The sequence below is a fragment of the Macaca nemestrina genome, chromosome 11, assembly GCF_043159975.1.
Source record: "Macaca nemestrina isolate mMacNem1 chromosome 11, mMacNem.hap1, whole genome shotgun sequence".
Taxonomy (NCBI): domain Eukaryota; kingdom Metazoa; phylum Chordata; class Mammalia; order Primates; family Cercopithecidae; genus Macaca; species Macaca nemestrina.
The window spans coordinates 128,797,476-128,822,362 of NC_092135.1; the positions used below are offsets into that span (position 1 = coordinate 128,797,476).

Sequence of the window (24,887 nt, forward strand, 5' to 3'; positions counted from 1 at the left end):
GATGAAATATTTACGAACATAGGCTGGGCACGGTGGCTCACACCTGTAATCCCAGCACTTTGGGAGGCCGAGGTGGACAGATCACAAGGTCAGGAGATGGAGACCATCCTGGCTAACACGGTCAAACCCCATCTCTACTAAAAATACAAAAATTAGCCGGCGTGGTGGCATGTGCCTGTAGTCCCCGCTGCTGGGGAGGCTGAGACAGCAGAATGGTGTGAACCTGGGAGGCAGAGCTTGCAGTGAGCCAAGATTGCACCACTGCATTCCAGCCTGGGCGACAGAGTGAGATTCCATCAAAAAAAAAAAAAAAAGGAAAAACAAAAGAAAAATGTTTATGAACATAATGAGTAACCCTATTTCCAAAGAAAAGTGAATGCTATCTCCAATTTGTAAAAACAGAGGAACATAATCTTTACCAAGAAAAAAATCTTTAGTTGTAACATATAATAATACCAACATACTACACCACTAATATACTAAACATACTGTTAGAATATACTAAGAATATATAAAGAACATGAAATGAAGAGATTCTGTAAATATGGAATAGGTCCTAAACATCTGCATACTAATAAAACTTCACAGGTAGGTGATGTGAGTCCCCAGTTGAAAACCCCTGGCAGGGCCGGGCACAGTGGTTCATGCTTCTAATCCCAACACTTTGGGAGGCCAAGGTGGGCAGATCACTTGAGGCCAGGAGTTCGAGACCAGCCTGGCCAACATGGTGAAACCCCATCTCTACTAAAAATGTGAAAATTAGCCAGGCACAGTGGTGCACGCCTGTAATCCCAGCTACTCAGGAGGCTGAGGCACAAGAATCGCTTGAACCCAGGAGGTGGAGGTTGCAGTGCGCTGAGGTTGCACCACTGTACTCCAGTCTGGGTGACAGAGTGAGACTCTGTCTGGAAGGAAGGAAGGAAGGAAGGAAAGAAAGGAAGGGAAGGAAGGAAGGAAGGAAGGAAGGAAGGAAGGAAGGAAGGAAGGAAGGAAGGGAAAAAAAGAAAACTGCTGGTATAGGAGATGCTATATTCAAATTAAACAAGTTATGGCGCTGGGTGCAGTGTCTCACGCCTGTAATCCCAGCACTTTGGGAGTCTGAGGTGGGAGGACTGCTTGAGTCCAGGAGTTCAGGATCAGACTGGGCAACATAGTAAATCCCTGTCTCTACAAAAAATACAAAAATTAGCTGGGCGTGGTGGTGCTCACCTATAGTTCCAGCTACTTGGGAGGCTGAGGTAGGAGGATTGCTTGAACCCGGGAAGCAGAGGTTGCAGTGAGCTGAGATCAAGCCACTACACTCCAGGCTGGGTGACAGAGCAAGACCCTGTCTCAAAAATGTAAAAATAAATAAAAATTTAAAAAAACAACAAATTACAGAAGTTATGATTGAGTTATCACCTTAAGAGCTAGCTGAAATTATGACTGATAACGATATTCTGTGGTTGTCTAACAGCAGATAAAGCAGCACCGAGAAACATATCATGGACAATAAAGGCATTGATGGATCTCTAGGAATTTTCCACATAGCATACAATTCCTGAAATATCTGTATTTAATAACAGTTTGCAATACAAATTTAACCTGGACAAGACTAAGTATTTCTTCTGATTTGAGGACTCTTTCCATGCAACTCATCAATAATATATCAAATAAACCTAATTATTTCTAGCACTTCTCTTTTTACAAGGAGAAAAAAAATCATTTGTGGTCTTTTTCTCTGGGAAATCTCAAAGATAGTTTTGGGTGTAGAAGATACTATTTAGGATTAATTTAGGGAAGGGAAAATATTAAAAGTTATCAGGAGACTTGAACACCTCATTGAGGTAGGATCATAAGCTACTGTGAAACAATTCTTGACTACTTAAAGTGACAACAAAAATTTTTAAAAATAAACATGGGAGGTAGCATGATTATAAAGAATCTTACTTTTTCCTAAGTGAGAAAACTTTGCTCTCTTAAATAATCAAGGACACCAGGCTGACTAACATGGTGCAACCCCGTCTCTATTAAAAATACAGTATTAGCCAAGTGTGGTGGTGCATGCCTGTAATCCCAGCTACTTGGGAGGCCGAGGCAGAATTGCTTGAACCCGGGAAGTGGAGGTTGCAGTGAGCTGAGACCATGCCACTGCACTCCAGCCTGGGCGACAGAGCAAGACTCTGTCTCAAAAAAATAATAATAATAAAAAAACAAGGACATCCTAAAGTCAACATAAACCAGAGAAGGTTCTTCTGGTAAAACACAGAATCTTTGTTCCCTAGGCAAACTACACAAAAAGTGAAGAATACTCTTTCACAGTCTTGTATTCATTTCCTTTTGCTGTGCCAATACGTTACCACACACTTAAGGGGTTAAAATAACACATATTATTGTCTTATAGTTCTGGAGATCAGAAGTCCCAAATCAGTCTCACCGGACTAAAAGTTAAGGTGTCAGCAAAACTGGTTCCTTCTGGAGTCCTTAGGAAGAGAACTCATTTCCTTGCCTTTTTCAGCTTCTAGGGCTCCTTTCATTCCGGGCTCAGGGCCCCTCCTCTATCTCAAAGCCAGCAGCAGAGGGTCTTCCGATCTCTTTCCCACCACGTCCCTTTCCACATCACCTGTTCCTCATTCTGACTCTCCTGCCTCCTCCTTATAAGCACTGTTCTGATTACACTGAGCCCACCAGAGGACCCTGGATACTTTCCCCACCTCAAAGATCTTAATCACATCTGCAAAGGTCCCTTTACCACCTGAGGTCACATATTCACAGGTTCCAGGGGTTAGGATGTGGACATCTTGGGGGTGGAGGAGGGGCATTGTTCAGTCTACCACATACTCTTAATAAGGACAGACCAATACTTTTCTCATTTTAACAGAGAAAAATTCTAGTTTTGTATCAGTATATTTGATAGTAAAGCTCTTTTAAAAAATCTTATAAATAAGTCCATCAAATCTTAGTAAGCTTTGACCATGACAAAACTCTTTTCTAGAACCTTCTGTAGCTTTCCGATGTAGGTGTTTATAGCTATAAACTTTCCTCTTAGTATTGTCTTTGCTGTATCCCTTAAGTTTATATGTTGTGTTTCCATTTTCATTCGTTTCAATAAATTTTTCACTTTCCTTCTGAATTGCTTCATTGACCCACTGGTCACTCAGTAGCATATTGTTTAATTTTCATGTATTTGTATAGTTTCCAAAATTCCTATTATTAATGATTTCTAGTTTTATTTCATTATGGTCAGAGAAGGTAACTTGATATTATTTCCATTTTTTTTCTTTTTTTTTTTCTTTTTTTTTTTTCTTTTTTTTTTTTTTGAGATAGAGTCTTGCTCTGTCACCCAGGCTGGAGTGCAGTGGCACAATCTCAGCCCACTGCAACCTCCACCTCCCAAGTTCAAGTGATTCTCCTGCCTCAGCTTCCCTTGTAGTTGGGACTACAGGCATGCATCACCACGCCCAGCTAATTTTTGTATTTTTAGTAGAGGCAGGTTTTCACCATGTTGACCAGGCTGGTCTTGAACTCCTGATCTCAAGTGATCTGCCTGCCTCAGCCTCCCAAAGTGCTGGGATTACAGGCATGAGTCACCACGCCCGGCCTCCTTCAGCACTTTAAATATGTCATTCCACTCTCTCCTGGCCTGTAAAGAAGACTTGAAAGTCGGCTGCCAGGCATATTGGAGCTCCATTGTATATTATTTGTCTTCTTTCTGTTGGTGCTTTTGGGATCGTTTCTTTATCCTTGACCTTTGGGAGTTTTATTATTAAATGTTTTGAGGTAGTCTTATTCGGGTTAAATCTGCTTGGTGTTCCATAACCATCTTGTACTGGAATATTGATATCTTTCTCTACATTTGAGAAGTTCTCTGTTATTATCCTTTTCAATAAACCTTCCATTTTTAACTGTCTCTCTACCTCCTCTTTAAGGCCAATAACTCTTAAATTTGTCCTTTGTCGTTATTTTCTAGATCCTGTAGGCATCCTTCATTTTTTTTTTTTTTTTTTTTTGAGATGGAGTTTTTGCTCTTGTTGCCCAGGCTGGAGTGCAGTGGTGTGATCTCAGTTCATTGCAACTTCTGCCTCCCGGGTTCAAGCGATTCTCCAGCCTCAGCCTCCCAAGTAGCTGGGATTACAGGCATGCACCACCACGCCTAATTTTTTTTTTTTTTTTGGTATTTTTAGTAGAAACGGGGTTTGTCCATGTTGGTCAGGCTGATCTCGAATTCCTGACCTCAGGTGATCCGCCCACCTCAGCCTCCCAAAGTGCTGGGTTTACAGGCGTGACCCACTGCATCCAGCCAGCATGCTTCATTCTTTTTAATTCTTTCTCTTTTGTCTCCTCTGACTATTTTCAATTCACCTATCTTCAAGCTCACTAATTCTTTCTTCTGCTTGATCAATTCTGCTAGTAGGAGACTCTGATGTATTCTTCAGCATGTCAATTGTGTTTTTCAATTCCAGAATTTCTGCTTGATTCTTTTTGATGATTGCAATCTCTTTGTTAAATTTATCTGATAGTACTCTGAATTCCTTCTCTGTGTTATCTTGAATTTTATTGAGTTTCCTCAAAATAACTATTTTGAATTGTCTGTCTGAAAGTTCCCATATCTCTGTCTCTCCAAGACTGGTCCCTGGTGTCTTATTTAGTTCGTTTGATGAGATGTTTTCCTGGATGGTCTTGATGTTTATTGATATTTTCTGGTTTCTGGGCATTGAAGAGTTAGATATTTATTGTAGTCTTTGCAGTCTGGGTTTGTTTGTACCCATCCTTTTTGGGAAAATTTCCAGGTATTTGAAGGGACTTGGGTGTTGCAATCTAAGTTTTTGGTCACTGTTACCGTGTCTGTATCAGGGGCACCCCAAACCCAGCAATGCTGCAACTCATGTAGGCTTATAGAGGTACCACCTTGGTGGTCTTGGATAGATCTGGAAGAATTATCTGAATTACTAGGCAGAGAATCTTGTTCTCTTCCTTTTCTTTTCTTTTTTTTTTTTTTTTTTGAGACGGAGTCTCGCTGTGTCTCCCAGGCTGGAGTGCAGTGGCGTGATCTCGGCTCACTGCAAGCTCCGCCTCCCGGGTTCACGCCATTCTCCCGCCTCAGCCTCCCAAGTAGCTGAGACTACAGGCGCCGCCACCACGCCCGGCTAGTTTTTTGTATTTTTAGTAGAGACGGGGTTTCACCATGTTAGCCAGGATAGTCTCGATCCCCTGACCTCGTGATCCACCCGCCTCGGCCTCCCAAAGTGCTGGGATTACAGGCTTGAGCCACCGCGCCCGGCCATTCTCTTCCTTTTCTTTCTCCCTTTCTTTCTTTCTCCTTTTTTTTTTTTTTTTTTTTTTCCAGATGGAGTCTTACTCTGTTGCCCAGGCTGGAGTGCAGTGGGGTGATCTTGGCTCACCACAACCTCCACCTCCTGGGTTCAAGCGATTCTCAGGCCTCAGCCTCCCAAGTAGCTGGGATTACAAGCATGAGCCACCAGGCCAGGCTAATTTTTGTATGTTTTGTAGAGACGGGGTTTTGCTATGTTGCCCAGGCTGGTCTTGAACTCCTGGGCTCAAGTGATCCTCTCTCCTCAGACTCCCAAAGTGCTGGGATCACAGGTGTGAGCCACTGTGCTGGGCCCCTTTACTTTCTTTCAAACAGAGCCTCTTTCTCTCTCTGCTTGGAACTGGGAGAGGGATGACACAAAGCACCACTGTGGCCACCACCTCTGGCACTGTGCTGGGTCAGACCTGAAGCCTGCACAGCACTGGGTCATGCCCAAGACTCACAGTAACCATTGCCTGGCTACCACCTATGTTCCCTCAAGGCCCTAGGGTTCTACAATCATCAGGTGGTAAAACAGCCAGGCACATGTCCTTCCCTTGAGGACAGCGAGATCCCCCTGGTCCCAAAGAGGTCCAGAGAGGCCATCCAGGAGGCAGGGCCTGAAGTAGGAAACCTTAGGAGTCTATCTGATGCTCTATTCCACCGCGGCCCACGGTAAGTACTGCCTGGCCACTGCCAATGTTCATTCAAGGCCCAAGGGCTCTTCAATAAGCTTAGTGTGAATGCTGCCAGGCTTAGGGCTCATATTTCAGGGCAGTGGACTCCCCTCCAGTCGAGGGTAGGTCCAGAAATGCCATCCAAGAACCATGGCCTGGAATCAGGGACCCTAAGAGCCTGTTTGATGCTCTACTCCCCTGAGGCTGAGCTAACACCTAAGTTGCCAAAGTCCCCTTTACTCTTCCCTCTCCTTTCCTCAAGCAGATGGTTCTCTCCCCATAGCCACCACAGCTGGAAATGCAAAATCTCACAATCACTGTTCTCTCCCTCATCCAAGAGCACAGATTCTCTCTGTGCCCCATGGTTGCTGCCAGGGGATGGGAGATAGGGGATATCAGCAATTCAAAACTGTCTTTCCTACCCTCTTCAGTGTCTCTTTCAGTGATATGACGTTAAAACCAGGTGCTATGACCGATCTCTCGCTTGATTTTTGGTTCTCAGGAAGGTGCTTTTTTGTGGGGATAGTTGCTCAATTTGGTGTTTCTGCAGGGAGGACGATCACTGGAAGCTTCCTTTTTTTTTTTTTTTTTTTTTTGAGATGAAGTCTTGCTTTGTCTTCAGGCTGGAGTGCAGTGGTGCGATCTCAGCTCACTGCAACATCTGTCTCCGGAGTTCAAGTGATTCTCCTGCCTCAGCTTCCTGAGTAGCTGGGACCACAGGTGCCCACCACGCCCAACTAGTTTTTGCATTTTTCATAGAGACGGGGCTTCACTATGTTGGCCTGGATGGTCTCTATCTTCTGACCTCATGATCCGCCCATCTCGGTCTCCCAAAGTGCTGGGATTACAGGCATGAGCTACCGCGCCTGGCCTGGTTTTCTTTTTTTTCTTTCTTTATTTTTTTTAGACGGAGTTTCCCTCTTGTTGCCCAGGCTGGAGTGCAATGGCGTGATCTCAGCTCACTGCAATCTCTGGCTCCTGGATTCAAGTGATTCTCCTGCCTCAGCATCCCAAGTAGCTGGGATTACAGGCACATGCCACCACACACGGCTAATTTTGTATTTTTAGTAGAGACGGGGTTTCACCATGTTGATCAGGCTGGTCTCAAACTCCTGACCTCAGGTGATCCACCTGCCTCAGCCTCCCAAAGTGCTGGGATTGCAGGCGTGAGCCACTGTGCCTGGCAAAGCCTGGTTTTCATCCTTGACTTCTTTTTTTTTTTTCTTTGAGAAGGAGTCTCACTCTGTTGTCCAGGCTGGAGTGCAATGGTGCGATCTTGGCTCACTGCAACCTCTGCCTCCCGGGTTCAACCGATTCTCCTGTCTCAGCCTCCCAAGTAGCTGGGATGACAGGCGCACGCCACCACACCCAGCAAATTTTTGTATTTTTAGTAGAGACGGGGTTTCACCATGTTGGTTGGCCATGTTGGTCTCGAACTCCTGACCTCACATCCTAGACTTCTACATCTATCAGAACACCAAGTACTTACCTCCTAAATATTTTTTTTTCTAATGGATTCACTTTTACCTATGCCCATTGTTGCAATCCTAGCTCAGGCCCTCATTACTCCTTCCCAGAATGAGAACAGCTCCCTGCTGGTCTCACAGCCTTCAATCTGGCCTTCCTCTCAGTCACAGCATACACCAGGATCAGAGTGGTGTTTCCAAATCTATAGTACACATTTGAGTGTGTCACTCAATGGCTTAAAGTTTCAATGCCCACCTACCTAACCCGCTCCCACTATCTTCATGTTGAAACCCAATCTCCTTAATATGGATGATATGGCTCTTCAAGACTGGCCCTTTGCTTATTGCTCCAACTTTATCGGTGCCAATTCCCTTCCTCAAACTCTAAGCTCTATATAATTAACTACTCATATGAAGTTCCCTAAGTTCACCATGCTTTTGGTGTTATTTGCATGATTTTCCTTGAACATTTACCCCCATCTTCACTTGTCTAAATCTTATTCATGTTTCCTATCTCTTTTGTAGTTGCTTATTTTCTTGTGCGTCTTTCCTGGATTATAAGCTCACTGAGAGCAAGGACCACATATTGTTCAATGTCTCATTCTCACTGTTTGTGCTCAGTAATTATTTACTCTCAATAAGTATTTGTTGAATAAACAACGTTTCATTGAGATTTACAGCAGGTTTGGTGAGTCTGAGGGTGTGGGTAGGGCAGGACAATGGGAAGAGGAAGAGATAACTACAGTTCATGCTTCGAAGGTAGAGTCCTTCTGGCGCAGTATCCAGGGTGGGGCTAAACAAGTGGTTTTTGAAGTGGAGTGGAAGTGAAGGTCACTGGGCCAGAGAATACAAGGGAACTATGACCCCATAGATGGCATGAGTGGCACTTGTGTTGCCCAGGAGAAGTCAGGTCAGGCACCAGGTGGGGTGGGGAGGGAAGCTGTGAATCAGCCTCCAAAGTCCTTTCATAGATGATCTGATCAAGGCAGGGAGGTGCCTTCATCCTACCTCCAAGCTGCAGGGGGAGAGGAAGGGAAATGAAAGTGATGGAAGGTTCACAGAGAGCCAGCACTGACTCAAGGAGAATCATGGCACTGCCTTATAACCCTGAGATCTGTGGGCCCTCATTAGAGAACGAAGGGCCTCTGTTCAAAAGGGTTTCATGATGAACACGTGGGAGAATTCTCTAGAAAGTGGTTGTGCCTACAGAGAAGTATTTTAATAGAAAGGTCTTCCCAATAGAAGGGTTTAGAAGATGTCTCCCAGTGTACATTCAAGTGGCCAAATGACATGATTCCTTCCAGTTCGGTTTCGGAGTTTGTTACAAACCTGTGTATCAGAAATGTCTACTGTGTTGCTGCTACAATTCTCAGCTGTTTCTCCCAGTTAAGGCATTAATGTGGAATCTGACTGTGACCCTTAAAGCAAAGCAATTAAAAGCCTGTATATGGGATTATCCATCCCCGTGCACTTTTTTTCCTGTGGGAAATTGGGTCCACACTTATTTTTGTGGAGTGTCAGGACAGTAAAAGCCTCTCTTGGGGCCTACAATTACAAAGAATTCTCATCTTAAAAATTAAAAAAATGTCCTAATTAACAAAGTTTCAAAATTCGACATCACTTACAGTCTCATGTGTGAGGGCTGGTCACCTTCCTTCCACCCTTTCTCGGTTAGCAAAGAGAAACCGAGGGACATCAGCAAACTTGCACCTCCTCACTTCCAGGGCGGTAAGATGTTTCCTCAGCTGATTTCTCTCTGAGTCCAGCCCCACAGCCCCTGTGGGCCTCCTTCTCAGTGAGAACGGCTGGTTTTTCTAACAGCGTCCAATATACTTGAGATAAACTGTGCTTGGTTGGGATGGACTTTAAACATGCTGACAATTTCCTTATATTTCATAATTTGTAGTTAGGTTTTCCATCTATCTGCCTATCTAGGTTCATGAGCAAGGTTAGTCTAGTTTTCTATTTTTGTGTGTGTTGCATTTATTGAGGTTTTGGTATCATGCCAATAATCAGAATAACGTCAGTATCTGGCAGGGTGCAGTGGCTCACTCCCGTAATCCCAGCACTTTGGGAGGCCGAGGCGGGTGGATCACCTGAGGTCAGGTGTTCGAGATCAGCCTGGCCAACATGGTGAAACCCCATTTCTACTAAAGATACAAAAATTAGCCTGGCGTGGTGGCAGGTGCCTGTAATTCCAGCTACCTGGGAGGCTGAAGGAGGAGAATCGCTTGAACCCGAGAGGCGGAGGTTGCAGTGAGCTGAGATCGCACCACTGTACTCCAGCTTGGGTGACAGAGAGAGACTCCATTTCAAACAAACAAACAAAAAAATCAGTATCTTCCTCCACTCCTCCCCATCTCAGCTTGTTAAAAATGCAGAATCAGGGGTCCACTCCAGACCACTAAAACCACTATCTACATTTCTGCAAGATCCCCTGGAGATGCACATTATAAATTCACATAGTTCGAGAAGTTGCCCCAGGCCTTATCATTCCTGAAAACCACTCCTTCCATAATCTCAGGAGCAAGCGACCTGGCTCTCCAACCAGCACGTTCTTCTTTCCAGCTCACTCCCTTACTGTGCTGATTCCAACCATCCACTGATCCTGCCACTTCTCCATGGGCATCTCTCCTCCCACCGCCCACAACCTCTCCTCACTACCTCCTGGACAGGCGTGGATTCAACAGTCCACCATAATTATTACTTCCTTATGGTACCTTCACCTTCCTTTCCCCTGTCTCCCTCCATGGAATTATCTAGCAAAAACAACTCTGGTGGAATCGAATTCCCCAGCTTCCCAGCAAAATGTGGCTGCTGGAAAACATGAAAGAACCCTGCCAACTGGTCCTTTACACCTGCTCCTTTCCCCTGGAACTTCCAACACCTCCTCCCTCTCTGCACTGAGAGAATGAATGACTTCTTCCTGTTTCCCTGAGGAAATCGAAGCCCTCGGAAGGGACTATCCACAAGTTCCAGGAACCTCGTCTACCTGGCTCCCTGCCTCTGCCCACATTCTGCCTGCCCTCCTGGTACCGTGACCTCACCTGCCTTGCTCCTATTCAAGGCCAGACCTTCCAGTGCACTCTGCATCTTTCCCTTCTCACTCACTCAGGGACAGCTCTCCAGAAAACACTCCCCAACCCTCATCATCCCATTTTCCCTCACAACTGAATCATTCCCACCAGCATTTAAGAAACAAAACTTCATGAAAATGTTCTCTACACCAATGGTCTCTCTTTCTAGAGCCCCCATTCTTTCTAGGGACTCCCCTCCCCTCCCCTCCCCTCCTGCTTTTGAGATGGAGTTTCGCTCTTGTTGCCCAGGCTGGAGTGCAATGGCGCAATCTTGACTCACTGCAACCTCCATCTCCCGGATTCAAGTGATTCTCCTGCCTCAGCTTCCCAAGTAGCTGGGATGACAGGCATGCGCCACCACGCATGGCTAATTTTGTATTTTTAGTGGAGACAGGGTTTCTCCATGTTGGTCAGACTGGTCTCAAACTCCTGACCTCAGGTGATCTGCCCACCTCAGCCTCCCAAAGTGCTGGGATTACAGGCATTAGCCACTGTGCCTGGCGATTTTTTTTTTTTTTAACTTTTTTTAGAGAGTTCAAGCAATTCTCCTGCCTCAGCCTCCCGAGTAGCTGGGATTACAGGTGCACACCACCATGCCCGGCTAATTTTGTATTTTTAGTAGAGACGGGGTTTCTCCATTGGTCAGACTGGCCTTGAACTCCCGACCTCAGGTGATCTGCCCGCCTCAGCTTCTCAAAGTGCTGGGATTACAGGCATAAACCACCGTGCCTGGGTTTTTTTTTTTTTTTTTTTTTTTTTCAGACAGAGTTTCGCTCTTGTTGCCCAGGCTGGAGTGCAATGGCACAATCTCGGCTCACTGCAACCTCCACCTCCCAGGTTCAAGTGATTCTCCTGCCTCAGCCTCCCAAGTAGCTGGGATTACAGGCATGCACTACTACACCTGGCTAATTTTTTTATTTAGCAGAGACGGGGTTTCTCTATGTTGGTCAGGCTGATCTCAAACTCCTGACCTCAGGTGATCCACCCATCTCGGCCTCCCAAAGTGTTGGGAATACAGGCATGAGCCACCGTGCCTGACTAGTCTCATTCTTTCTAAAGACTACTCCAATCAGGCCTTGCCGTTTACCTCGCCACCAAAACAGCTCTTACCAAGGAGTGGCCTCTGAGTGGCCTTGGTGGAGCTGAGATCAATGACCAATAGTAACCTTACTTAACTATAAGCCACATTTGGCAGCAGAGATCCAGCCTCCCCACTGAAAGGTGTCCCTTATCTCCCAGAAGATGATTTTTTTTTTACTCATTTCCTTTCTCTTTCTCTTCTCTTCTCTTTTCTTTCTTTCTCCCCCTCCTTTTCTCTTTCTTTTTTTCTTTTTCTTTTCCTTCCTTCCTTCTCTTTCTCTCTTTCCGTTTTTCTTTTTTAAACATAGTCTTGCTGTGTCACCCAGGCTGGAGTGCAGTGGTGTGAACTCAGCTCACTTAAACCTCCACCTCCCAGGTTCAAGCGGTTCTCCTGCCTCACCTTCCTGAATAACTGGGATACAGCCGTGCAACACCATGCCCCACTAATTTTTGTATTTTTAGTAGAGATGGGGTTTCACGTTGGCCAGACTAGTCTTGACCTCCTGGCCTCAAGTGATCCGCCTGCCTCCGCTTCTCAAGGTGCCGGGATTATAGGCCTGAGCCACCATGCCTGGCCATATTTTCCTGGATCTCTTCCTACCACACTGGCTCCTCCCCCTCAGGAACTGGTTCCTTATCATTCCATGACCTGTCATTGTTGGGGGACTGGGCTTAGTACTAACACTCACATCCTAAAGGATCTCACTGAGTCCAGAGGTTTTGCCTACTCTGAGAACTACCTAAATTCTGTCTCTGGTAGAGACTTCTCCCCTGAACTTTTTTTTTTAAGCCGAGTCTCGCTCTGTCACCCAGGCTGGAGTGCAGTGGCGCGATCTCAGCTCACTGCAACCTCTGCCTCCCAGGTTCAAGCAATTCTCCTGCCTCAGTCTCTGGAGTAGCTTGGACCACAGACGCAAGCCGCCGTACCCGGCTAATTTTTGTATTTTTATTAGAGATGGTACAGACGAGGTTTCACCATGTTGGTCAGGTTGGTCTCCAACTCCCAACCTCGTGATCCGCCCGCCTTGGCCTCCCAAAGTGCTAGGATTACAGGTGTGAGCCACCGCGCCCGGCCTTCTCCTCTGAACTCTTAAGTCCGACTTCCAACTTGGATGTCCAACAGGCAGCTCAAACTTTATATGTCCCTAAATAAATTCCCAAGTTCCTCCCTTCACATCTGTTTCTGCTTAAATTTTCACCATATCACCAAATTGTATTTTCCAGTTGCTTGAGAAAAAAAAAATTAGAAGTCAGGAAAATCCTTTTAGCTTTACCCTTTATTTATTTATTTATTTATTTACTTGAGTCAGGGTCTCACTCTGTGGCCCAGGCTGGAGTGACAGGGGCACAGTCACAGCTCACTGTAGCCTCGCCTCTCCAGGCTTAAGTGATCCTCCCTCCTCAACCTCTGGAGTAGCTGGGACCACAGGCATATGCCACCACGCCTGGCTAATTTTTTTTTTTCTAGAAACAGGAGTCTATGTTGCCCAGACTGGTCTTCAACTCCTTGCCTCAAGTAATCCTTCCGCCTCTGTCTCCCAAAGTGTTGGCATTACAGGTATGAGCCACCTTTTATTATTATTCTTATTATTGAGGCTGAGTACCACTCTATTGCCCAGTCTGGAGTGCAGTGGCACGATCTTGGCTCACTGCAATTGCCCCTCACTGCAACCTTTACCTCCCTTCGCCCCTGGGGTTCAAGCGATTCTCCTGTCTCAGCCTCCCAAGTAGCTGGGATTACAGGTGCCAGCCACCATGTCTGGCTAATTTTTGTGTTTTTAATAGAGACAGGGTTTCACCAAGTTGAGCATGCTGATCTCTAACTCCTGACCTCAAATGATCCTCCCACCTCGGCCTCCCAAAGTGTTGGGATTACAGGCGTGAGCCACCTTTTAAATGTGTCTAGAGGTGACCATTTTACTCTTCTACTGCCACCACCCTGGACCGAGCTTTTTTTTTTTTTTTTGAGAGGTAGTCTCGCTCTGTCACCCAGGCTGGAGTGCAGTGGCGCAATCTCGGCTCACTGCAAGCTCCGCCTCCTGGGTTCACGCTATTCTCCTGCCTCAGCCTCCTGAGTATCTGGGACTACAGACACCCGCCACCACGCCCAGCTAATGTTTTTTTTGGATTTTAGTAGAGACAGGGTTTCACCGTGTTAGCCAGGATGGTCTCGATCTCCTGACCTCATGATCCGCCCGTCTTGGCCTCCCAAAGTGCTGGGATTACAGGCGTGAACCACCGCGCCCAGCCGGGAGTCTCCTTCTATCACTCAAGCTGGAGTGCAGTGGCACGATCTTGGCTCACTGCAACCTCCACTTCCCGGGTTCAAGCACTTCTCCAGCCTCACCCTCCCAAGTAGCTGGGGTTATTTTTGTATTTTTAGTGGAGACGAGTTTCACCATACTGGCCAGGCTGGTCTCGAATTCCTGACCTCAGGTGATCCACCCACCTTGGCCTTCCAAAGCGCTGGGATTGCTGGCGTGAGCCACCACGCCGGGCTGAACCGAGCCTTATCTTTTGGCTGGCTGATTTCAGCAGCCTTCTCACCGGTCCCCCTGCTAAAAGGGTTTTCAGTCTGGTCCTCATACCACAACCACAGGGATCCTTCTGAAATGTCAGTCCATGTCCTTTCTTTGCTCAAAACCCTTCAAATTGCTTCCCATCTCCTTGAGAGTAAAAACAGGAAGTCCTAACTTTGGTTGGTAGGACCGCACTCCTTCCTTATCTCCTGTCCTCTCTGGGGCCTGGAGCCAGCACATTCTGGCCTCAGGCCTTGGTCCTGCTATTCCCTCTGCCTTTCCATGCAGAAAGCTCCCAGGCGCTCTCTCTCCAGGAAGCTGCTCCCTGAAGGAGCGCTGTAAATAACAATACCCTGCTTTCTCTCCCCTCCTCACCCAGTGGTGTTTTTTAACTGTCCAGTATTTTTTTGCTTCCTTTTTGGAGACAGTCTCGCTGCAATGGCGCGGTCTCGACTCACTGCAACCTTCGCCTCCCGGGTTCAAGCGATTCTCCTGCCTCAGCCTCCCAAGTACCTGGGATTACAGACACCCGCCACCACGTCCGGCTAATTTTTTTTTTTGTACTTTTAGTAGAGACAGAGTTTCACCGTGTTGCCCAGGCTGGTCTTGAACTCCTGACCTCGTGATCCGCCCACCTCGGCCTCTCAAAGTGCTGGGATTACAGGCGTGAACCACCGCGCCTGGCCTAACTGTCCAGTATTATACATACCTGTAGGTTTATTAGTCAATTATTTGTCAACTGTTTGCGCTAGGAGCAGGGACTGTTTGGCTCACTGCCCCACCCCCTGGCGTACAGGAGGCGCTAAAAAAAATAGTTCATTAAACATTAAAAATTAGTTCATTACACATTAAAAATAAACGAAAATACACACATATGGCATTTGTATGTGCCGGGCTCCATTGTCAGAGCTTTGCAATGCACTGTCCCGTTCATCCTCAGAAGCCCGTGGCTGGTACCACTATATTATTATATACTTCTTTTTTTTCTAACGTGTGAGGAAATCCAGGCACAAGGATGTGAAACAGCCCATAGATAGCAAATGGTGGAGCAGGATGTAAATCCAGGTTGCTGATTTAAATAGGAATGTTCCCATTAATCTGGAACGTTCCGGCACTTTCTATGCTGTGTGCCCCTGGAAGCTAAAATGAAGTGATCTGCTCCTCGCAAGCAAGAAAGAATCGGTCTGCACAAAGTGGGATCCAGGCCTTTCGCAGAATTAAGCCTGAAGAGTTGAGGAAGTGGTCGTTCAAAGTGGGCGTGCGATTCCCGCTGGAAGAGCGCTCAGGCGGAACAGAAGGGGATGAGCCCCGCCTTGGAAGCTGCGGCGGAGGAAGAGGAACTGCGGGGGTTGACTTGTGCTTTTCTCTGCGGCCCCTCCCGTTCGGGCCTCGCGCCAACTCGCGGCGCCCTGAGTCCGCCAGCCGCTCGGGGGCGCCCAAGGCGGAAGGGGGCGTTGCGGCGCCGCCCGACGTCGCGTCCTCGGCGGCTGCGCAGTGCGCACGTCAAAGCCGGGCTCGGGCCGCGAGCTGGGCGAGGGGATCGTGGAGCGGCGCGGCCTGGGAGACACAGAACCTTCAGGCGCCGGGGCGGGGGCACAGACGAAGACTAAGGCGGCGCCGGGCCCCACAGCAGCAGCCGCAACCCAAGTGAACGCAGCAGCGCGGCGGCAGCCGCGGGAGCCCCTGGGCCGCCGTCCGCCCGCGCAGCCGCCGCCGCCGCCGCCGCCGCGGGAGCCCGTCGCCGGGAGCAGGAACGGGCGGAAGACAACGGAGGGGCCGAGCGTCCGAGCCACGCCGCGGGGACCGAACGAGCAGCCCGAGGCGGCGGCGGCCGAGGACGGCGACGGCGACGACGCGGAGGCAGAGAAGGGAACGCCTGGCCCAGCCCCGTGAGTGACCCCCGGCCCGGCCCTGCTCGTGGTGCGGCGGCTGCCCGGCTTCCGCCTGTCCCGCCGGGCCCTCACCGGCCCCGGGGTTGCCTCCATTTTCTTGGGTGGCGGCGGCCCCGGCCCAGCTGGGCCCCGGAGCCAGCGGGAGCAGCCGGGCCCGGCCTGCCCTCTCCTCCCGGCTCGGCCCCAGCCCTCGCTGAGACGCTCCCTTTGCCTTCGCCGGCGTGGGGCTCCCAGGGGCCTGCGGTCCAGGCGCTCCTGCCGCCCCCTCCGTGGTTCTCAGGCGGGGCTGGCGGCTCGGGGTGGTCCGGGCCGGAGTCGGGAGGGCGGGGAAGTGCGGACCGGGTCAACTGTCACCGGCTGCACCCGGGCTCCGGCGCCTCGCTCCCGCCCCTGGTAAACTTCCTGTTGTCGGGAGGCAGATACCAGCGTTGTGATCAATTCAGGAAAATGCCTAACTGATTTCTGGTTAGGAATTGTGCGGTCGGAGCGTTCTCGAGTTCAGTGGAATCACCCGGAGCGCAGACTGCGTGCAGGCGCCGTAGTCGACCCGCGCCGGAGGGATTCAAAGGTGAAGCGGGCCCCGGTCCCCTCCCCCGAGGAGCTTAGGCTCTGGTGTGGGAGATAAGACGAGTACACAAATAACTGCGATACCGGGAAGGAGGTGATAAGTCCTGTGAAAGAACGACAGAGTGCTGGAAGGGCACCCGGAAAAACCGAACCGATCACTTCTGCCTAGCAGAAACCTGGAAGGCGTCCTGGGCGGGGGGTGCTGAGCAGAGTCTTGAAGGCCTGATGGGATTTAGGAGAGGAGGGTTGCAGAAGAGATGTGTGGAAGGGGCAGCAAAAACGAGAAGACAAAGCCTGGAAATCATGGATAATTCCGTTTGTTGGCGTGGTGCAGGGGGTGGGGGGTATGGGGCTAAAGAGGTATTTTGGGGCCAGATCCTTGAATGCTGTAGAGGAGCTATTTGAGCAGCGTTCTGAGAGAAACTTAGAGCTCATTTCTCAGTGACTCATGAGCCCGGAAATGTAGGCTAGGGGATATTAAAGGCGCTCTTGTGAAAGAAGAGAGAAGGAGGCCCAGTCAGGAGTTGACATTCTGTGCCTTGAATATAATGCAGTTTCAGATCGATTTTGACAGCTTCCCAGATATTCAAGTAAATCCATGCCCAAGCTAAGCAAAGTACCTTTGCAGAAAGCTTCATTAGATGTCAGGCTCTTAAGAGGTAATGAAAAGGTGTATATAAAATAAGCTCATCCGCACACAGAAGGTGTTTCTGTTTGTGCGTTCGCTAAAATGCATAAAAACTTATTGCGCTTTGTATTAGGCGTCTGTACTTTGGAATTACTAAGTGAAACCTACATTCTTTGAGGTGGCATTTGTGTAAAATAACCAATTGACGATTTTTTAAAAATAGTTACTAATATTCTGTAGAAAACCGGACGTAGACCTTTTTGTAGAAAGGTAAAACTTTGTTTTTATTTTTATTTTATTGCGAGATCTTTATAGTAGAGCCAGAAGTGAAAGTGTTTAGCTTTATTTTGTAGTTTCTTCAAATTGCTAGGAAGTAATTAGCAGCTGTATTTGAAATCTAGAATATACAATCTGTGAAAGCAGCTTAGGGCCTAAGTTTTGTAAGCATTCAAATGCCACCTTTTTGCAGTTTAAAAATTTTCTACATTTCAAAATATTACATGATCTTTGTCAAAGCTTGCAAAATTCAGGGATTACTAGAAAATCTTTATAACATTTTCTATAATCTTACCACTTAGATTTGGTTACTGTTAACATTTTCGCGTATTTTCTTTCCAGTCTTTTTCTGTGTATTTTTTCTCTGCATAATGAAATATATTGTATGCATATGTATACACACACATATCCCTAAGCTTTTCTTATCATTAAATATCTTTAGAGAAAAAATTTTTACTCAGGAATGGAAATCTTTTAAGCGTGTTATGTTTTCCTGACAAGGTTGTATTATTTACCTCAGATGAAATGCAGTAGTTACGCTTAATAACTACTAGTGTGGACAGAACTTTTTCTAAAAGCTTCTTGTTTCAAGTACATTTATTACTTTCTCTGTAAGACTTGGATCCTCTTGCTTGTTGAATAAAGTTTTTATTGGCAGTATGTGTGTTGTCATGAGGTATGGAAGAGGAAGAAAGCACACAGATCTCTGCTATAGGAGTGAATGGACTTCTAAAAGGATGCTGTCAAAAGATTATGATCATGGCTGGTATACCATCCCCCACAGACGGCGATGCAGTGTCCCTTCCTACCTCCCACTTCGCTCCTGAAAAATAGTCTCTACCCTAGGGCCATCCATATAGGGTAACTATTTTTTGACCATGATAACACGAAGATTCAGGCTGGATATCAGCATAGAATATTTCATGAAATGGTTTGATACTATAACAAATGGGTGGTATTTGCTTTCTTGGTTTTGGTTTTTGAGACAGGTTCTCTGTTGCTCAGGCTGAAGTGCAGTGGTGCGAACACGGCTCACTGCAACCTCAACCTCCTAGGCTCAAGCCATCCTCCAACTTCAGCCTCCCGTAGATGGGACCACAAGCTTGTACCATCACATCCAGCTAATTTTTGTATTTTTATAGAGACCGGATCTTGCCATGTTGCCCAGACTGGTCTTGAACTGCTGGGCTCAAGTAATCCTCTCCCAAAGTGCACGGATTACGGGTGTGAGCGTCCAAGCCCGCCTGAATATTTGTATTTTAATTTCAAGGCAGCTTACTTCCCTTCATTAACATTTTCTACTTCAGGTTCTTGTACTAAGTCAGTTTTTTCCCATGTATTTTGCATTCTAAGGTGTATTAATAAGATCTCTGTTTCTGTTTCATCACGTATAAAGTGAGATGCTGAGTAAGGCTGTGTACGTTTCCTAAAGTTAATATAGAAAAACTGCTAATAAAGTCCAGTGTAAGTATGGGGTTTGGTAACTTGATTTTTTTTGAATATTCGTATATTGCAAATGTGTATGCCACACAGGGTCTTTATTATCTTGGAATATTTACTAAAGTTTTCTGTTTTGATCAACTTTTGTGGGATTATAGATTTCTTTAGTTACTGCCATACTTTCCCAAGAGCCTTTTTTCCAGATTGATGACTAATCACTCACAGTTTTGCCATCTGCCATGAGAAAATACACAAATCCAACTTCCCCAACCCCACCCCCCCAAAATAAAATTGAATAGTGGGACGGAATTTCGTTTTAGGTATTGTCTTTTGGTTACATTTCTGGCATTGTTTCTGTTTCAGGTCTATTTTATTTTTTAATTTAAAAAATGTTTTAATTAAAAGAGATGGGGTCTTGTTGTGTTGCCCAGGCTGGTCTTGAACTCCTGGTCTTATGCCATCCTCCTGCCCCAGCCTCCCAAAGCACTGGGATTATAGGCGTGAGCCACCACACCGACCTCCAGCCCTATTTTTAAAGTTCAGGGCGAGGGGCGTAGCTTACTCCTATAATCTCAATGCTTTGGGAGGCCAAGGTGGGAGGATTGCTTGAGCCCAAGAGGTGGAGGCTGACCTGAGCAACATAGCAAGACCCCATATCTACAAAAATGAAAAAATTAGCTGGGCATGGTGGTGTGTGTGCCTGTTGTCTTAGCTACTCAAGAGGCTGAGGCAAGAGGGATTGCCTGAGTCCGGGAATTTGCAGCCTCAGTGAACTGTGATCATGGCATTCCAGCTTGGGTGACAGAGTGATACCCCATCTTGAAAGACATATACATAAAATAAAAATAATAAAAATAAAAATTCATTTTCCTCTTTTTCATTGCTCCTTTTAATTGGGCATTTGGTTTTATGAATGTCTTTACATGTTACAGAAATGGGACTGTGGAAGGTGGATTAATATGGATAACAGAAAAACTTTGGTAGACATTTTTTTTACACACTTTGTTGTGTGATAAAATTGTGTGAAAAAAGATCAAATCTCCGAATCTCTGGGTTAAATTACTTGTGACTTGTTATTACTGAGGTGTAAAGATCTGGCATTATTATGAAGTCAAGTAATCTAAAATTGCGTAGCGATTTAGTCATCAGTATCTTTTGGCTATTGTGAGAAGACTTGTATTAGAGCCTTCTTTAATTACAGAAGGAATTGAACTGTGTGAGAGTTCTTACATTATGTGCTCTTACTGACTCTCCGACCAGATCCCAACCACTTTTTAAAAAATTCTCCTGCAAGGGAGTCTTGCAGTGGGAAAGAGAGACTGTCCTCAACTCCCCTAATCTCTACAGTCCAGAATATGGGGGCAGAGTAAAGTGAAGCAAATATTTCTGCCATAACCATTTGTAGAGTAGACCGGTCTGTGAATAAAATGATCAGTGTTCTGCCTGTTTCTCAGGCCCTCCAAGGATTATGAGAAGAGTTACTGTGGGCCTAGGTGGCAGATCATAGACTGGTGGTGATGAAATCGGGTTAACAGCTTGTTGCCATCTGCATTTTTGGCGGGTGGGGTGCGTTTTAGTCCTTCATTGTGCCATTTCTGTTTCACTGAGCTTCCCAGTCCCACAGTGCTTTTAACTTTTAAAACAGAAGGGGTGAGGGGACAGCAGAATTGTGGTTTATAGCAGCTGTGATGTCAGGCCTGCAGAGGAAGGGAGAATGGCATGCAGAGAATTGCAAGAGGTCATTCGGGTGTGAAGTGGCTCCAAAGGAGGGAGGTAAATCCTGCCTTGGCCATTTATGTTGACCATATCCAGTGCATACCTATTTGTATGATCTTTAATAGCTTTTGTCTTGGTACTCAGAATATAGTGTTTTAAGTTATAGATTGTGTTTGCTTGTTCGTGTGTGTGTGTGTTAATATGCATATTTTCAAAGATGGAGAAAATCTAGCCATTATTTAGTGGCAGTTTGGTTTTATATGGTAATTATTCTTTGGGAGCATTATCTAGCAAAAATTGTTGAGGACCAAGAAGGTACGATACTGTTAAAAAAAATCACACACTTTATTTTGGTAATATGTTTGAGAAACAGAACATACATTGTGTAGCTTTATCTTAAGTTCCTACTTTGACCTTGTCTAATGAACTGTAACTTGCTCTTTACAGGGTATGGACTGTTAACATGTTAGTCACTGTTGCCTCCCTTCACAGTAGATTATATGTCAGCTGTATTGAGGCACTAGGAAGAAATACTTGAACAGGTTTCTGTTTACATGTCTGTAGTTAAGGCCCACTCTTAGATTTATAGAATTTGGAGAGGCAGTGTTAGCTAGTGGTTAAAAGCACAGGTGCAGCCAGACTGCCTAGATTTTGAACCCTCATTCCTCTGCTGTGGGCTCTATAACCTTAAGTTCCTTCTGTCTAGCTTGAATTCCTTGGATGGTAATAATAGACAATATCTGAGAGGGTTGGAGGACGATTAAATGAGTTGCTACATCTGATGTGCTGCCATATATCAGATGCCTAGACATAAGTTGTGTGATGCCGAGGATAGGCTTTTCCAGGTGGGAGAAACTTTAGAACTTCAGAGACAACCTGGGCAGAATGGTTCTTTCTGCAGGTGGGAACACTGAGGCCCACCATAACTAGAGCAGAGTTTGGTTCACTGTGAGCGGTAACAGGTGTAGCTTTCTGCAAAGTGAAGTCTCTTTCCTAGGGTTGTATGGCCTATTAGCCACAGGACTGAATCTGGAGCCCGGTTTTCTTCATTCTTTGTCCAGTTTACTTGAATTAAGTATCATACTTTATGCAATAATGTCTCCTTTTGAATCTTTTCACTAACATTTACAAAGGTTGTATTCAAAATAGATTAAATGCTCTTTGTCATATAATTCTTTTTTAAGGTTTGATATACTAATGTTCATAATATTTGTGATGTAGCTGGCAAGTCATTTGGGAGGGGTGTATGAAGTTAAAAGTTGAAATAGGAAAGAATCAAGGGAAATTAACAAAAATTAGTTAGCTTGGGGGAACAAATTACCATTTAGGTACACTAAATGTTGGGCAAACCTCTTAGGTAGTATTGTTCCCAACATCATTATTGATGGGAAACCAAAGTGAGGGGTTTGTCCAGGATAACACAGACATTGCACAGTTGAGCCAGAATTTGAACTTAGGTCTGCCTCGCTTCAAAATATGTGCTCCCTGAAATAGGGTATGACTCCCTCATATGAAATCATTTTGTTTTCCTTGCTGAGCAGTTTTGAATTAGTATTTTAGAATGAAGGTTTATAAATAGATCCTAATTTGGATTTTAATAGATTTCCAAGCAGTAACCACATGTTATAATCTAAAAGAGATGGTTTATTACAAATGCTTTAGTTGTATAGTCATAATTTGATTAGTGGCTTATAGTTTAGTTAGGCCAGTAGATAGTATTTAATTTCCACATTATTCTTGTAGAGAAGATGGGAGGCCTGTGTTACAGTGGGAAACACAGAAGCCTGGGAATCAGAAGCTCTGGGCTGGGTCCTGACTCTGTGACTAATTATGTTGTCACTCTGGACAAGTAACTCCATCTCTCTGGGCTTCAGTCATCCCATTATTACACCAAGGGTCCCAGATTGAAAACCCCTCAAGTTCTCTTGCCCTTATTTTCAGTGATTTGTATGTAGGCTTCTGACTTGCCTTTTTCTCCTGCACTGGTTCCCTCCCCTTTTGCTGGTGGTCTTACAGTCTGTGTGAGTACTTCATGGCATGTGACTGTGCTTTAACCTTTTTTCTCCCAGTTGGTCAGATGCCTAGTGTTATTTCATAGTACTGAAGTTCTCTGCTTAGGGTAAAGAGAGTAACATCAAAATGTGTATTTTCAAATTTTCTACCTTTGTGCTTATGAATAAGTAGTTGTAGAACTAAATGTTTTATGTTTGTAAAGTACAAGCTTAATAAGTCAGGCTATTTATTAACAAATCCTCAAGCCTCACATCAGTTTCGTTGTCACAACTGTGTTGTAAAGTTCTGCGAGCTCGGCCGGGCGCGGTGGCTCAAGCCTGTAATCCCAGCACTTTGGGAGGCCGAGGCGGGTGGATCACGAGGTCAGGAGATCGAGACCATCCTGGCTAACATGGTGAAACCCCGTCTCTACTAAAAATACAAAAAAAAAAAACTAGCCGGGCGTGGTGGCGGGCGCCTGTAGTCCCAGCTACTCGGAGGCTGAGGCAGGAGAATGGCGTGAACCTGGGAGGCGGAGCTTGCAGTGAGCCGAGATCGCGCCACTGCACTCCAGCCTGGGTGACACAGCGCGAGACTCCGTCTCAAAAAAAAAAAAAAAAAAAAAGTTCTGCGAGCTGTTTGTTTTAGGGGAAGGAAAGATGTTAACCAAAGGCAGTGAGAGTGGGAAAGAAAGGACCAAAAATGTAGAATCAAATTTGGGGATGTAAAGAACATGCTTTCGCTGTAGTTGGTATTAATCCCCTACCTATGTAAAGGTGGCATCCTGGCTTAGATCACAGGGTTCTTTGCAGCTCGGGATTCTGTCACTGGTAAGACATAAAGGTGATATTCACCACCCATTAGCATTCATAATTCCTCAAATGTCTGTTATTTATTTGGTCCACAAGTAGTTTGTGTTTTTGCTCAGGACGGAGTCTCACTCTGTTGCCCAGGCTGGAGTACAATGACATGATCTTGGCTCACTGCAGCCTCCGCCTCCCAGGTTCAAGTGATTCTCCCACCTCAACTTCCCGAGTAGCTGGGATTGCAGGTGTGCACCACCATGCACAGCTAATTTTAGACAGGGTGTCATCATCTTGGCCAGGCTGGTCTCAAACTCCTGACCTTGTGATCCGCCCACCTCCGCCTCCCAAAGTGCTGGGATTACAGGTGTGAGCCACCGCACCAGGCTTAAGCAGTTTTTAATGCCCCTTGTGCTAGGTAGTGTTCTAAAGACCGGGCCTCAAGGAGCTCTCGGTAAACAAGTTTTTTCCTGCTTTGATGGCATGTGATCAGCCAGCCAGTTCATTTACTTTTGAATTCTATAGCAGGGAGACAGAAACTCAGGCTGTTAACATGACCCATGTAGATACTCTTTTGGCTTCCATCTCTCTAGTTACAGTATGGTTTCATCGCTGTTCAGCATTGGTGAGTTACAGGTTTTTCATATGTATATAAGTTTCATGTCTCTAGATTGTCATTTATTTGAATAGAGGTTTTTTGTTTTTTACCTCTTAAAATTGATCTCCTCTCTCCTTTTCCCCACCTCATGTTTTCAGAGTATAGTAATACGTTCTTTCTATAAATACTAAATGATACAGCTATGTGATAGTATGATAAAACATTTTTTTTTTTTTTTTGAGAAGGATTCTTGCTCTGTCGCCCAGGCTCAAATGCAGTGGCGCGATCTCCGCTCACTGCAACCTCCACCTTCCGGGTTTACGCCATTCTCCTGCCTCAGTCTGCCGAGTAGCTGGGACTACAGGCACCCACCACCACACCCGGCTAATTTTTTTGTATTTTTAGTAGAGTCAGGGTTTCACCATGTTAGCCAGGATAGAGTATGAGAAAACTTTGGCAGTCAGCATGGTGGCTCATGCCTGCAATCCCAGCACTTTGGGAGGCCAAGATGGGCAGATCACTTAAGGTCAGGAGTTCAAGACCTGCCTGGCCAACATGGCGAAACTGTCTCTACTAAAAATACAAAAATTAGCCTAGCATGGTGTCAGGTGCCTGTAATCCCAGCTACTTAGAAGGCTGAGGCGGGAGAATTGCTTGAGCCCTGGGGGTGGAGGTTGCAGTGAGCCGGGATCCAGCCTGGGCAACAAGGAAACTCCATCTCAAGAAAAAAGAAAAAAAATTTGCTTAGCAGAGATGAAATACTTAACCAAAATACAGTTTTTTTCTGTTTATCTTTTTATTTCAGCTATATTTATGCTTATTTGAAAGTGACTTACATACTATGATAATTGAAGGTTATGAGGATC

The 24,887-nt window shown here is 45.9% G+C and overlaps 1 protein-coding gene across 1 annotated transcript in view; it reads left to right on the top strand.

The window, feature by feature from the left end:
- Nucleotides 1–15,862: 15,862 nt before the first annotated feature.
- The window catches only part of LOC105473949 (calcium binding protein 39), a 108,280-nt gene continuing 99,255 nt past the window's right edge, over nt 15,863–24,887 (top strand). Inside the window, exon 1 of the mRNA XM_011728193.2 lies at nt 15,863–15,998. The gene's annotated coding sequence lies outside the window, so the exon portion shown is untranslated. The remainder of the gene's footprint in view (nt 15,999–24,887) is intronic.